Consider the following 15063-nt stretch of genomic DNA (forward strand, 5'->3'; position numbering starts at 1 on the left):
GAAGCTGGTGTTCACCTCTCGGGCATTTGCGAGCCTTCACTGTGGAGCTGTCAGCATGCTTGTGTCAAAGGGCTTCACCTGCTTGTGCCAGTGGAAGGGCCACACTCCAGGAGGCCCTCCTGTCACCCTGCTCCGTGGCCGACAGCCTGCGTGCAACTTTGAGCAGCTGGGTCTTTAGATTGCTGCTGGAGGGAAGCTTAAGCTTCTGCTGCTAATGAGCTGGGCTTTGAACAATGAGCAGAAGAATAGGAGGAAGAGCTTTCCCGATGCAAAATTGCATGGGAGGAGCCATAGCAAATTTGGGTAATACAAAGTAAACCAGTTTGCCTAGACTAGATCAAAGGTCCCATGTGACTGCCCACAGACCTGTGATGATTAGTGAAGAAGGGTCATCATTCATAGCAATGGGGAAAATAAAGTCCACAGAATGACTTTTGTAAAACTAAGGTAGCTTCTGGAATTCTTCTTTATTTTTAGAGATATCCTTGCTGCTTTTTAACGTTAAAATGTTTTTTTCCTTATAAAATGATGGTGATATTAGATGGTAGTTGGTTTTAAAAAATGTACCTATCTGATAATCCTATGTTAATTCTCTGTGATTAAAAAAATTGTTTTTATTGATCTGTGAATTCCAAAATCTAGGAACCGGTGTACTCTCAGAGGACTTGGATAGAGGGCGGTGGGAGACAGGGCAGAAGTGGTAGGCAAGGGCCTGCGGTGGAACACCCTCATCTATAAGCAGCAGGGGACCATGTGTATTTCATCCACTGTGGAATCCTCAGCATCTAGCACATGGGTCAGTAAACATTTTCTGTAAAGGGCCTGGTAGTGAATATTTGAGGTGTTTTGGGCCATACTCCCTCTGTTACAGCTACTTGACTCTGCCTTCTTAGCACAAAAGCTGCGGTAGACAATATGTAAATGAGTGAGTGGGGCTGTGTTCCAATAAAATTTTATTTACAAAACCAGTTGGTGGGCCTGATTTGGTCCAGGGGTTTTAATTGACTAACCCCAATCTCTGCTAGATTGATAAGAATACTTATCCTGTTCAGTAAGTATTTATTGAATTGATGTAAATTGTTTCTAGAGGGCAAAGAGGAGACATTGGAAGGGTCTGAGGTAGGATGTGTAAGGACCACTGCAGTAGACTGTGTAAGGTGGATGGGGGAGCATGGGGTAGAGCCATTGCACTCGGTAAGGAGCAGTTACAACATTCCAGGCCTGGAGTTGGGAGGGCTCAGCTTGGAGCAGTGCAGTTGAGAGGGAGTGAAGGTGTGAGAGTAGCTTAGCTGATATTTAAAGGGAGTAGGAAAAGCCATGAATGGCTGGAATTTAAAGTCCCAGTTCCTTAAACTCTGCTTTTTATGCCCCAAATCATGCTTCTAGAAGACAGAGCTCTAGTCTATCTGAAAAAGCCTGGCTCTTCCAAACCAGAATCTTGGCTTTTAAGACGCTTCTTGCTATGAACTTCAAAAGCCAAGAATTTGATTCTTTGCTTTCCCTTTACATTTCAGCTATGCGGGATTTGTTCTGAGGCGGTAAGTCCTGAACGTCTCAGCCTCCTGATTTTGTTTGAATGGGAGAAACGCTGTGCATTAAAAAAATGAGAATGCAAATGTACTTGCTAGTGTAAGGAAATATTTTTCTGCTGTATTTGGTACTAATAAGAGGCAGGAAAACTTTGGGAGGGTATGACTCTTGGCAAAGGTATGATGAATCAGTTTGGACATCTGTGGTGATGAGGGTCATTCAGCGGGGATGTCTGGTGGCCACCCAAGTTCACCCAAGTGGTGAGTCTGGCTGAGCATCCTGGAGTGAGCTGAGAGAGTAGAGGAATTCTCTAACAGTGGGAAGAGCCAGAAAATCTGAAGTGTACCCTTTGAAAAATGCTATCATTCATGAGCAGAAGACAGTGTTGAAGGCAGTGGAGGGGCCCCCAAATGCATGGAGCGTCAGGATTGGGTCATGTCGCTGAAACCAAGGAAAGAGAAACTCTCCAGGGGAAGGGCTTGGTTAGAGAGCATCAAACCCTATGGTTTCTCTTTTTGGTTCACTCATTCTTTCACCAAACATTCAGAACTGCCTTCCCTGTGCTGGCTCTATTTTGGGACATTGGGATATAAACTCAGACCCAGCCCCTGCCCTTAGAAATACCTGACCAAGTGAGGGAAAGAGATGCAAACACAATTGCAGTTCATTTTAAGGCCTCCCACAGAAGTCTGGCTAAAGTATACCCCTTAGACCTCCCTATACACGGAGTAAAGGGAGATGGAATTCTATTTACCACAAAGCTGTTCAAAGATGGAAGGAGGATATTTTGGAGGTATCAATCTGTCATCCTGTCACCCAGGATGTTCAAAGGTTGCTGGATGACCATCTGGTGAGATGATTACAAAGGGGATATCAACCTCATCTATGGCCTTTCTTCCAACCCTGAGTTAGGAAGCAAATCTTATGACTCTGCTGCCCTTTCCCTGTTTCTCCAGGTAGACTGTCAGGCAGCTGTGGCTGTGAATTCTGCTTGAGGGTTGCATTTCTAGGAGTGGAAAAGTAAGGAGAATAGCGCTGGGCATAGCAGGGACCCTGAGTCAGGCGGCAGAGCCGTGCGGTCTAGTTCCAGCTCTGTCGCTGACTCACTGCGAGACCCTGGGTGAATCCTTCCCTTCTCTGGGCCTTAATGTCCCCTTCTGTACCACTGGGGGAGGTCGATTAGGTGTTTTCTGTGGTCTCTCCCACTGATTCTCATGCTGACTCTGGGAAGGACCATTTGGTTTGCTTGCTTGTTATAGCTGTACTAAGATACAGTTCACATACCACACGATTCACCCATTTAAAGGGTACAATTCAATGGGTTTTAGTATATTCATGGAGTTGTACAACCATCACCATAACCAATTTTAGAACATTTTTATCATCCCCAGAAGAAACCCCATGCCCTTTGGCCATCAACTCCTAACCGCCCCCGGCCCTAGGCCATCACCAATCTTTCTATCTCTATAGGTTTCCCTATTCTGGGCCTTTCATGTAAATGGAATCATATGACAGGTGTTTTTTTGTGCCTGGCTTCTTTCATTTAGCACATTTCCAAGTTTCATCCATGCTGTAGCATGTATCACTATTTCATTCCTTTTTTTTGTTTTTTTTTTTGCTGAATAACATTACATTGTGTAGATACACTACATTGTATTTGGGTTGTTTCCATTTTTCAGCTGTTATTGAGTAATACTGCTATGAGCATTAGTGTACATGTTTTTTTACGTGGAGGCATGTTTTCAGTTCTCTTGGGTACACACCAGGGAGGTGAATTGCTATATGATGCCTTCTCTGATCTTATATCCTGCACTACCCCTTACACTCCCTAAACTCCAGCCACAGTGGGGCTCTATCCACCCCTAAGCCGTGCTTTTAGGCCCCCCACGCTGTTGCCTACATTGCTGTTACCTCTGAGAAGCTCTTCCCTCTCATCATTTTGGGTTCAAATACTACGTGTTATTCAAGGCGTAGCTCAAATATCACTTCCTCCACTGCTGCCTCCTGTGAGAGTCATGTGACCCCAAGGGCCCATCTATTAACACTAGTCCTTTCCATTGTGGACTGCAATTATTCTGTGCCCAGGTCTTATTACCTTCCTAGACTGTACCCCTCCTGGCCTCATCTAGACTCTGGTTTTTGGATTCACTTTTATATTCCAAGTGCTCGCACGTAGCAGACCCTGCATAAATGTTTGAATAGGGAGCATTTGATGTGTTCTGTTATTTAATGATTTGAGGCGATACCTCTGCACCCTCTACGGCTGTCAGGATCGTAAGAGCCCTTCCCATCTCCTCAGAATGAAGACACATTCTCCAGGCAGCACTTGGGGAATAAGGCTGAGTTGTCTTCAGTTTCTCTGGACCATTCCCCCCATCTCCAGGCTGACATGGGCATCTCAGCCTTTCCTCACATTTAGCTTAAATCTAATGAATTACTCTGAAAAACAGGGTTATACATTTTGGATCCTGACTTCTTTGAGCATTGCTCATGACTTTGAAATTTATAAACATAGACAGCTGTCTTCCCAGATGACCTACCAAATCATATTCCCCTAGAAAGCAGAGCTCAATTAGATATTTAAGGCATCAGATAGTGAAATGGGCTAGATGACTTCCTGCCCCATGCAAGGTGGGGTGTGGCAGCGATCAATAGTCATCTGGTCTCACACTGAACATTTCCAACAACAAGTAAATAACTTCTGCCCAGGGCCACTTGAAGGGTAGGAAAGCTCTTTACACTACACTAAAATCTGCCTTCCTGCAGCTCTCAACCGCGGTGCCTGGCTTGGGCCCCCGGGGCCCCTCAGATGATTTCCACTCCTTCTGTTCTAGCACAACCCTTCAAGTTTTGAAAACAGGACTGTGACTTCTGTGTTTATCCTTATTCGGACAGAATAGCCCCGGTTCCTTCAGTAAGTTCTTAGTACATAATAAGAAACAGTAAAAATAATAAATAGTAAACAATCAATTAATAATAAATGTTTTCAAATAAGAAAAATATCATAATACTGCAATAAAAAGTGACAATATTAAAATTGCAGGCTTAATATCTGATCCCCAAGCATTCAGCATATACTGGGCATCGCGTCAAGCACTTAACATGGATTAACTCTTTCTAGTCTCACAACAGCCATATGAAGTGAGGACTATGATGGTTCCCTTCTGACAGATAAGAAAACTGAGGCTTGAAAAGAATAAGTAACTTGAACACCTCACCTAACTAGGGGTAGAGGTAGGCTCTGAATGCAAGCAGTTCTTCTTGAGTTCAAGGTCAAATTTCCATGTGCCCAGCCTTACTGCGGGGCCCTGCCAGGTGACCATGACTTCTCCAGAGAGCTGGTAGCAGGCCTTGATCTCCTGTGGCCAGGAGACATGGGTTCCAGTGTGGACACTCCTAACTTGGGTGTGAATCTGCATGAGGTCCCCTCCTTGCCTGAATCTTCGTAACTTCATCCATTAAACATGGAACTAGCTGGTCTGAAAGGTTGCCAGTGGCTTGTGGTTTGAATATTCCAACCTTTCCCGAATGCATTGAACTCTTCCACATCTCTGGGCCTTTGAACTTCTGGTCCCATTGCCTGTAAGTTCCTTCTATTGTCTACTGCTTGACAAATAATTCCTCATCTTTTGAGACCTGGTTTGAATTATTGCTACTTCTGTGTAGCCTTCCCTGAACCGCAGGGAAGGTCAGCCTCCTTAGCCCCTGTTCCCTAAACACTTGCATAAATCTCTGCTCTAGAACCTGCGATGGTCTCCTCAGATGAACAGTGACCTTCTCAAGGACAGAGGCTTGTTTATTCATCGTGGCAACCTCAGCACTTAGCACAGTGGGGTACAGTACTTGTCTTTCTAAGGACTTCAGAATGGCCGAGTTGGTTCGGGTGCCATTTCACCGTCACATCTGCTAGATGGCGCTGCAGCCCACAGCAGCGTCACCCCAAGGTCTCCTGCAAAACCGCAGGTCCTGCCAGTGGGGGTGGTAGCCTCAGGCCAAGCTGGGAGATCACTTAGCCAGAAGCCCAGGAAATGTACAAGTTTCTATTTTCTCCTCATCTGTTCAGTTTTGAATGCTGCTGGGATTGAGCCCTTTATCTTTCCCATTCCTGAAGGAAGGCAGGGGCTGCACCCTTCTTCCCTCCTCTGCTGCCTCATAGCAGGAGAATTTAGACCATTCCTTTCCTCTGTCTTTGGACTGTTCCAGGTTTATTGTCCCATGTGTGTAGGACCTGCAGGTTTCTGCCACGTGTCATTCTCACCTACTCCTCTGAACAAAGGAGGGCAAAGACACAGTTCTCACAGTAATATTTCTGACCCAAATGGACTTCCATTTCTGATCCTTTTACTGTTTATTTGAATCCACTTTGTTTTAATTTTTCTATTTTCGTTTATCTTCTTTCTACTCTTCAGTGTCTCAGCATGCCCTATACTCTGTCCTTCAATAGAGGGATAGCAGAGGTAAAGGCCACTGAATCTGGGTTGCCTGGGTCTGAATCTCGCCTTTGCTACTTGTTGTATGACCTTGGGCAAGTTACTTGACCTCTTGGTGATTCAGTTTCCTCACCTGTAAGATGGGGGTAATAATAGTACCTATCCAAAAGAATCGTTGTGAGGATCAAATGAGTTCTTAGTGCTTTACTTTGGAAGGGGCCGGTGAACACTAAGTGCTTCTAAGTACTTATTATAGAGCTAACACCTGGAATTTGTTCATTACCTGTTGAATGTACCTCTATGTTAGGTTTGAGTCCCACGAAGGCAGGGGTAGGGTTTGTCCTGTTCACTGTCCCATCCTTAGCCCCCAGAAGAGTGCCTGGCATATGAGAGAGGCTTAATTAAAATTTTGAAAGAAATAAAATCCTGTTTTGCTTCTCCTTTACGATAAAAAAACTGAAATGATGATTTATAATTGCTTACCCATTTAAATTGGTTAGAATTTAAAATTAAGAATACTTAGTGTTGGCTAGGGCATTAAATGGGTACTTTCATTTATTGCTGGTGGAGTGTAAAATGGTTGAAGCTTTCTGAAAGGCAATTTGACAATATGTAGAAAGAGCCTGAAAAAAAGTTGACTCAGTAATTCCACTTACTATTTTTTTAATCTGAGTGCTCAGATACACACAAAGTTTTAAGTACAAGGCTGTTCCTAACAGCAGTACTTATTCTTTTATTTTATTTTACTTTTAATTTATTTTCTTCCCGTGTTATTGAGATATAACTGACATGCAGCACTGTCCAAGTTTAAGGCGTACAGCATGATAATTTGACTTACATACATCCTGAAAGAATTACCACAAGTTCAGTGAACATCCATCATCTCTTAGAGATATAAAATTTTAAAAAAGGAAAAAAAAATTTTTTCCTGGTGATGAAAACTCTTAGGATTTACTTTCTTATAATTTTGCATATACAACATACAACGTGCTAATTATATTAATCATGTCGTACATTATATCCATAGCACTTATTTATCTTATTACTGGAAGTTTGTACCTTTTGACCATCTTCATCCAATTTCTCCCCTCCCCACCCCAGCCTCTGGTAACTACAAATCTGATCTCTTTTTCTGAGTTTGTTTGTTTTTGAAGTATAATTGACCTACGACACTATGTTAGTTCCTGGCACACAACATAGTGATCCAATATTTCTATACATTTCAAAATGAGCACCACCAGCAGTATTTATTCTATTAAAAAATCACTAATGCTTGAACAGAAATATTACGTAGCTATTAAGTGATCTCTTCTGCGGGATAGTTTATAATGTGGGAAAACATTCCTGATATAAGCGTAAGTGATAAAAAGTAATCTACAAAACTGGTTATACAGAACCAGGGTCCATTATTTAACCTCACTAGTCCCCATTTCCTTATCTATAAAATTAAAATAATAATAGTGCCTATCTCTTAGGATTGTTATGAAGTTTAGTAAAGCGTTTTTTATTAGTTCTGGCATGTAACAGCTCAATAAATGTTAGATATTGTTATAAAACATTTATGAGAAGAACCAGACTGGACGGAAATACAGCAGAGTGTTAATGGTGGTTAATCTCAAGCGGTGGGATTACAGGAGTTCTAATTTTCTTCTTTATGAAATAAAATATATGTAAAGCAGCTAATAACATTCTGGACCCTAGTAGGTGCTCAAAAAAGCTAATCCTAACCCTAGCATTATTCTGTCCTCTATTTTCTCTCTCGCTCGCTTTAATGACGGACAGGTATTACTTTAAAGTTTAAATAGCTTTCAGTTTTAAAGTAAAGCTTTATATGTATTTTACACATAACGTAAATGTTACAGGATAAGCTTCACATATATGTTAAATATACAGCCCCAATGCCAGTTCTTCATAGTTGTTAATTAATTAACAGCCCTGACTTAACACGCACTCTGTGCCAGGCCTAGTGAGAGCCACTTAGGTCATGTGGCAAGGGGAGCTGACTTGCGACCTTTGCCTTCAGCTGGGAGCCCTGGACAACCAACTCAGTTCTGCTTGCATCCTTCCCTTTGTGAGACGCTCACGAATATTCCTTCCCTGTGGCCACTGTTGTTTTGATAACACATTCCTTTTAATGACTCAGTAGTTTTCTCTTTCCCCATTTTTTCCTCAGACTTTCCTTTTTCACAATAAATTCCATTACTATCTTAACTGCCTTCTCCTGATTTTATCCGCCACCACACTCTCCTTTCCCATGCAAAACAAATAATTCATCTCTCCCTTGTAAATGAAGTCAAGATTGCTGATAATAAAAATGTCTACCTCTTTCAAGTCCAAATAAAAAATATATGACTAAGTTGGGATTACAAACCAGAGAGGAAAGGATGACTAATTTGATGAAAGATATTGGGAAATCTGACCAACTATTTTGGAAGAAAAAAACGAGATTCCTACGGCATACCGCACAAAAAAATCAATTCCAGATGGATTAAAGAATCACAGCTAGGAAAACCTAAAGAAGATATTGGTGAATATCGCATCTCAGGGTGGGGAAAACCTTTCTAAAGACTTATGATATACAAAGGTATATGTGCCAAAACAAACATAAAACATCTCCTCCACTCAAGAAAGTCTAAAACAGAAAAGAAAAACATATTCGCAAGATTTACAACAAAGATGGATATCCTTAGGATAGAAAAAGTCTTTACAAATCAATGGGAAAATCTAAATAAGTCAACAGAAAAATGGGCAAAGATAAGCAAAATTAAAAGATAAGTGACAGACCAGGAGAAAATTTTTATAGCATATAAAACAGATAAAGTATTAAGAAAGCATTAATTGTTTAAAGAGCTCCTGTAAATCAATATTACAAAAGACAATGAAAAACCAGCTAAGTCTCTGAACAGGCAAATCACTGAAGAAGAAGTAAAAATATCAACAAAGATATTAAAAAATGCTCAACCTCACCAATGACCAGGGAAATGCAATTCTTTTTTTAAAAAGTCACCTTTCTACCTAACAAATCAGCAAAAATTAAAAAGTTTAAAATAACCAGAGTTGTACTATATATGAGGGATGCAGACACTTTCATACTCTTACTGGTGAAAGTATATAAATTGGTAAGATCTTTAGGAGGACAATTTGGCAGTAAATTTTAAAAATATTCATCCCCTCTGAATATTCGGAATTCTCTGATCCAAATTCTGCTTTGGAGGATATATTCTTAGAAATACTACACTTGTGCCCAGAGATGTATGCAAAAAGGTTCTAACTGTTTATTGTAGTAAAAAGTGAAGGAAAAGATATTCACATATTTTAGAGAATGCTAACAGAAGTGCACACAAATGTATGTATGCATAGAATTGTCACTGTAGTTTTGGAAGGACTTGGAAATATCTCAGATGTCCAATAAAAGCAGATTATGTAAATAAATTATGTGTATCCACTTAATAGACTACTACTCAGCCTGTAAAATGAATGAGATAGGCCTATATGTACAGATAAAGATGTTCATAATAATAAAAAATGAATAAAGTAACCATTACTTTAAAAAGTAAGTTGCACGAACATATCTATGAAACAGAATCAGACTCACAGACACAGAGAACAGATTTGTGGTTGCCCAGGGGGAGGAGGGTAAGGGAGGGAAGGATTGGGAGTGTGGGATTAGCAGATGCAAACTATTATATATAGGATGGATAAATAACAAGGTCTTACTATATAGCACAGGGAACTATATTTAATATGCTGTGATAAACCATAATGGAAAAGAATATGAAAAAGAATATATACATATGTATAACTGAATTACTTTGCTGTACAGCAGAAATTAACACAACATTGCAAATCAACTTTACTTCAATAAAATTAAAAAAAAAAAAGCAAGTTTCAGGACTTTAGGTGATGTCTGATCCATTTATATAAACATAACCATGACCCCTGCAATCAAGCTGTGTGCCTCTGCTTGGATGGGTGGGGGCCCTGTTGATGGAGGCTAAGCCATGACTGCTGGCAGAGCTGAGAGGCAGCCCCGGTTACCAGCATCCTCTGCTTTTAACCCATCACTGTCAGGGGAGGGCTCTTGCCTAAGGATTCTTTCTCTCTTTAGTCTGCTGGGTGGATGTGGGACTCCCTTTGCTTGTTAATCTGGTTTAAAGAAATACATGACCCCATTAGCAAATTCTGAAGGTTTCTTCTTATTAAAAGAACGGGATGGCCACTATTTCTCCATGAGCATAAAAAAGGACAAACCAGAAGAAGCTCCCTGAAGACTTGTGGCTCCATACCAGGAAGTCTTTCCCAACAAAAATAGTGGATTGTAAGTGGTTAGGCAGGAGGACCCTCTGTATCAGAAGGAAGGAGAGAGAACAACTGAGGATGAACCATGAACTCAGTTTGGACAGGTCTTTCTCTCAAGGTCTTCTGCCTCGTATGAAGTTGAAATCTGCTTTTTTTGAGGTTCTATCCTAGGTTCCTGGAGGTCAGGTCCCTCTTTCTAAGGAGAACCCTTTAGAAACTCAAAGAGAGTGTCCTATCTCTCTTTCTTTTTTACTTGATATAGGTCTTTTATTTTTTGTTTTTAAAATTTTTATTGGAGTATAGTTGCTTTACAATGTTGTGTTAGTTCTATTCTCTCTTGTATCAGCTTCATGAGGTAGAATCCCCCGTCACTTGAGGGGTTCAAATGGAGGCCACAGTGCCATTGTTAGAGAAGCTGAAAAGGGAACCCCCATGGGTGAGAGACTGGACTAGATGATCCCCACTAACCCATGGTTTCTTAGAATCTTCTTAGAATCTATGAATCTAAGACTTTCTGGTGAAGGGCTGTGTTCATCTGCATTATCCACTTGCCCCTGTGGCCTTTTTCTCTATGAGTTGCATGAAGGGTATCAGGAAATATGAATAGAGAAGGAAGTTCTAAATGAACGGGCTGTGAAGAAATGTGTCGCAGTCCCCAGTAGCAAAGAAAGAGGTCCTCAGTGACTTCATGTGACTTCAGTACTTGACCTTGAAAGGCCAGTAATTCTTCTCAGTGATGATTCCCACAGGGAGACTTTTTCTCTTTTGAGTTGAGATGAGAATGGCTCTGAATCTATATGAGGTTCCACAAACTGCCAGTGTGTGAGGGATAAAAGACTACTAGTCAGGGGTTTTGCAGGGAGTCAGATGGTTGGGGTAGCCACATGGGTGTTGACCAGGAATCAGAGCAGTCTCGATCACTGTTGGCCCAATGGTTCCTCTTTGAAGAAAAAGATGGCTAAGTGATAATCACACAAATTATTGATGTCTTATTTTCCATTTAGATTTCCTTCAGTCAATTAGAAGATGAGACTGGAGAATATTCTCACAAAGTATACTAAAATACAGTTTTGTGAATTTTCTCTAAGATATTTGAATTTCATTTCTCTGAATAAATATAACATTTCTTTAGATATCATAACTTTTGCAGATGTTTATTTCATTTTAAACATGTTTCATAGGAACTGAATACTTTTGAGATGTGAAGAGAGCAAAAAGAGGACAATACACATGTAAAATTGTAATTTTAAAAAATTGACCTAGTACTACAAATAAAATAAAACCAAAGACCAGTTATTTACTTTACAGCCCTGGTCGAAACCCAGCTGTAAGAATTTTGAAACACTGATGAAGCAATCCTTCCCTCTGTTCTTTGGATCCCATCCCCTCCTGTCTTCTAAGGAACTATCAGTAACCTTTTCTCTCCTATGCAGTCAATCATTCTATTTCAACTGGATCATCCCATTGATATAGAACCATGATAAATCCTTTCCCATTTAAGAAAGCATCTAATGTTCCACATCCCACCCCAGTACTGCCCATCTCTCTCCTCTTCTTTCACAGCTAAATGCCTTCGCAGAATTGTCTATACTTGCTGCCTTATTCCCTCACCTCCCACTCAGTCCTCAACCCTCTACCCTAACTTCTGGTCCCATAAGTCTACCAAAATTGTTCTTAATAGAGTCATCAAGCATCACTACTTCACTGCATTCAATGGCTGTTTTTAGTCTTTATTTTACTTGACTTCTCAGCAGTTCTTGACACCATTGACAACTTGGTCTTTCTTGAAACTCTCCTCTAGTGATTTCCAAAGTGCTACCTTCCTGGTTCTCCCCTCACCTCTCTGGTTGCCCATCAATTCCCCATGAATCCACACTTTCAACATTGGTATTCCTCAAGTTCTTATCTAAGGCCCCTTTTCTCCTTTTCATTCCATACTGTCTTCCTCAATGACTACCTCTATCAGTCTTTAGGAAGACAACTGTAATTTATTTGTCTTCAGTCTGGATGTCTCCTTTGAGCTCTGGATCTGAATATCCGACTGGTCACTTGCCTTTGCTTGGATGTCTCAATGGCTTCTCAAGGTCACATGTCCAAGACCGAATTCATGATCTTCTTCTACGTACCCTTAATCTGTTCCTATCTAAGTGAATGCACGGCCCGTCCATGTGCTTTCACAAGTCAGAAAACTAGGCTTCATCTCTGACACTTCCCTCCTGTTACTTTTATTCTGTGAATATCTCCTGAAAGTACCCACTTCTCTCCATCTCTACTGCATTAAAAATGCAAAAGGAAAGGGGTTACTTTGACAGGAAGTGAACTCATCATTGGTGGTGGTATACAAAGAGAGTCTGGTTGGCCCCTTGGCGTGAATGATGCAGCAGGGGCTAGATAACCAGGTGATAGAGAGTGTTCTCTCATCCTCTCTCACCTGTCTAAGCTGTGCGGTGAGGGGTCAGGCCTCCATTCTCTTGGACCACTCCTTTCTCCTGCTTGTGTAGGCACTACTCCACAAGACCTACACAGCTCTTGGCCATGAGGCCAATTTCTAACCAAAGTCTCTTTTAGAAGAGGGCTGCGTTCTTCTGAGCTGCTAGTCTCTCCAGACGGAATCCAGTTCAGATGGGAAATCTGAGGCTCAAGAGCAGGGCAGGGACTTACCCCAGGTTAAACAATGAGCCAGAGGTAGAGCTGAGGCTATGATCCAGCCTCCTGCCTTCCAATGCTTTATTTTCTCATTATTCCCTGCTGCCCCTCCCTCAACAGTCTGCTCTGTCTCATTTAGGGCTGGTGAGTAATAATTTGCACCAGACCCTGGCAGATGACAAATTACACCTGTCATGCAGGAAGGATGCTTCAGTGCTGCTCTGGGCTAGGGTGTCAAAAGACAAGAGCTATTTGTTTAAAATACAAACAAGGAGACTGGAGACAGAGTAACAATGTCCCAGTGGATGCCTTATTTTTCTACCCTCATACCTGAGGATCATAAGTCCAGTTCCATAACCATAATTTTTAATTTCAGAGGCAAAGAGAAACCAAAACAAAATCAAAGCAACCACCACCAACACTATCACCACCAAGAAAACCTCAGTGTTTGTCAGTGGGATTTTAATTTGCGAGTTGTCGATTCCAACAGCTAACTGCTAGGTCTGGTTGAAGAGGAGTCAAAGGTATGATTCATAATATTTGGTTCTGGGGTAAAGAGAACAAGTACGAGCCAAATGAAGTGGGTCTGAAACAGCTATATAATAGGACTTTGACTTATAGTCTGTAGGCTTAACCTGTAGCCCAATGTTCCAAAAATCCTTTTGATCTCTTCTATAGTGTTTGAAAAAAAAAAACCTTCATGGTAAGAGGTCATCAGAAAAGGTATAGAGATAGATGGTTGAAAAATGGAGAAAATTCTCAAAGACTGAACTGGATCCAGAAGCTCCTCCATCAAAAAAAATTTGGATTTTGCACAGCTGCTCATGAATCTATTTTTTGCTAAGTCTAAAATGACTTTCTACCAGTTATTAATGTGTATACACTGATGTAAAGTTATAGTATATAACAATGAAAGATACACATGGCATTTTTTTTACTTATTCCATACATATATCCAAAGTGAAATATTCATTATTTTCTTACCACTTTCAATTTTTAAAATTCTCTGCTTTTATTTCTCTCATAGCAATATGTAAACAGTCATGTCCTGATGTTAATACCCTCAGGTGCTGGGAAGAGTCTGGGAAGAGTGGGTGTGGATTTGATCTGATGCATCCTTTTCCCCACATTCATAGAGTGTTATTATTTTTCCTGCCGAAAATCAGGAAGGTTTATGAAATCCTTTTGTTCTAGGGCATGTCATTCTGAGGAGTTTCCCTGTTGGTTACTCCAGGGTCCCTGTAACATATCACCTACGGATTCTGCATTATACAGATTTAAGTATAATAGCTGGAATAGTGATTCTCAGAAAATAAGGAGTGCGGAGAGTGAAGCATGTCTCATGGGGGAGGATAATATTAGGATCTACGGACTGAGGGGCATGTAGTTTGAGAACATATTAAATATTATCATATAATTTTATGTCTGGAAAACAAAAAATAGCTAACATATTCTTAGTGAAAACTACAAGAAGTAAAGCTCAATGAAATCTTCATGGTTTATAGGGTCATATAAAAGATATAAGAAATCTTTTAAAATTAGCCCTAGGGGTAGCTGAGACGATGGCCACAAAAACCTGAATCTCTCAAAAACAATAGAGAACAACAAGAAGGATAAATACAACCGCAAAATCCATGTCTTCAGCATAACCATAAGAAAGAGAATGCACAAATTTCAGATTTACTCCCAAGTAGACAAAAAACTCGAAATGCCAGGAAGTTATTTTTCATGCTTTGCCCACTAGCATTCACGAAGACCAAGGGTGGTCGGGGAAATGCTACATGGAAGAGTGAAGAGGGTGGACAGTGACAGGCCCAGGCTTGATCTAAAATCACTCCTAGAAAGACAAAGTCTACTCTGAGTTGGGAAAATTCTGAAAAAGAGTCCTGGTATACCACAGTACCTGCTATAAGGAAGGAATATAAAAACATATGTTATTTGAGGTAGCAGTTTTCAAAAGGCACTGCTTCTGAGGGAAGAGAATGTGAAAAGGCCAGGAGACATGGTTTTTACAGATATGGTGGTGATGGGGAAAAGAAGCAAAGGGAACATTTTAGAGTCTTGCAAATAAGAGAGAACCAAAAAACTGAAGGACACGAATTCCTTCCTTAACCACAAAAAATAAAAGCCACCTTTTAAAGATATTCTGCACTGACAC

The sequence above is a fragment of the Tursiops truncatus genome, chromosome 6, assembly GCF_011762595.2.
Source record: "Tursiops truncatus isolate mTurTru1 chromosome 6, mTurTru1.mat.Y, whole genome shotgun sequence".
Classification (NCBI taxonomy): domain Eukaryota; kingdom Metazoa; phylum Chordata; class Mammalia; order Artiodactyla; family Delphinidae; genus Tursiops; species Tursiops truncatus.